The sequence below is a fragment of the Oncorhynchus mykiss genome, chromosome 15 (assembly GCF_013265735.2).
Source record: "Oncorhynchus mykiss isolate Arlee chromosome 15, USDA_OmykA_1.1, whole genome shotgun sequence".
NCBI classification, from domain to species: Eukaryota; Metazoa; Chordata; class Actinopteri; order Salmoniformes; family Salmonidae; genus Oncorhynchus; species Oncorhynchus mykiss.
Genome location: NC_048579.1, coordinates 63542428 through 63543394, shown reverse-complemented (window position 1 = coordinate 63543394; position 967 = coordinate 63542428). Strand labels below are relative to the sequence as shown.

Genomic DNA, 967 nt, shown 5'->3' with positions numbered 1-967 from the left:
AGGTTTAGAAAAAGTCAGAGAGTTAGAAACAGTCCGAGTCAGGTTTAGAAACAGTCAGAGGTTTAGAAACAGTCAGAGGGTTAGAAACAGTCAGAGGTTTAGAGACAGTCAGAGGTTTAGAAACAGTCAGAGGGTTAGAAACAGGCAGAGGTTCAGAAACAGTCAGAGGGTTAGAAACAGTCAAAGGTATTAGAAACAGTCAGAGGGTTAGAAACAGTCACAGGTTTAGAAACAGTCAGAGGGTTCGAAACTGTCAGAGGTTTAGAAACAGTCAGAGGGTTAGAAACAGTCAGAGGTTTAGAAACAGTCAGAGGTTTAGAAACAGTCAGAGGGTTAGAACAGTCAGAGGTTTAGAAACAGTCAGAGGGTTAGAAACAGTCAGAGGTTTAGAAACAGTCAGAGGTTAAGAAAACCAGGCTCAGAGGTTTAGAAACAGTCAGAGGGTTAGAAACAGTCAGAGGTTAATAACATCACGAGGTAACAGTCAAGGTTTAGAAACAGTCAAAGGTTTAGAAACAGTCAGAGGGTTAGAAACAGTCAGAGGGTTTAGAAACAGTCAAGAGGTTTAGAAACTGTCAGAGGTTTAGAAACAGTCAGAGGTTTAGAAACAGTCAGAGGTTAGAAACTAGTCAGAGGTTTAGAACCTGTCAGAGGTCTTAGAAACTGTCAGAGGTTTAGAAACAGTCAGAGGTTTAGAAACAGTCAGAGATTTAGAAACAGTCAGAGGGTTAGAAACAGTCCGAGTCAGGTTTAGAAACAGTCAGAGGTTTAGAAACTGTCAGAGGTTTAGAAACAGTCAGAGGGTTAGAAACAGTCAGAGGTTTAGAAACAGTCAGAGGTTTAGAAACAGTCAGAGGGTTAGAAACAGTCAGAGGTTTAGAAACAGTCAAAGGTTTAGAAACAGTCAGAGGGTTAGAAACAGTCAGAGGGTTAGAAACAGTCAAAGGTTTAGAAACAGTCAGAGGGT

The 967-nt window shown here is 41.0% G+C and overlaps 1 long non-coding RNA gene across 1 annotated transcript; it reads left to right on the top strand.

Annotated features, from left to right (window-relative positions):
- The first annotated feature begins 277 nt into the window (after window positions 1-277).
- On the top strand, window positions 278-704 carry LOC118938928. Its single transcript, XR_005036322.1, has 3 exons — window positions 278-313; window positions 582-617; window positions 673-704. It is a non-coding gene; the product is annotated as an uncharacterized LOC118938928 (long non-coding RNA).
- Window positions 705-967: the final 263 nt, after the last annotated feature.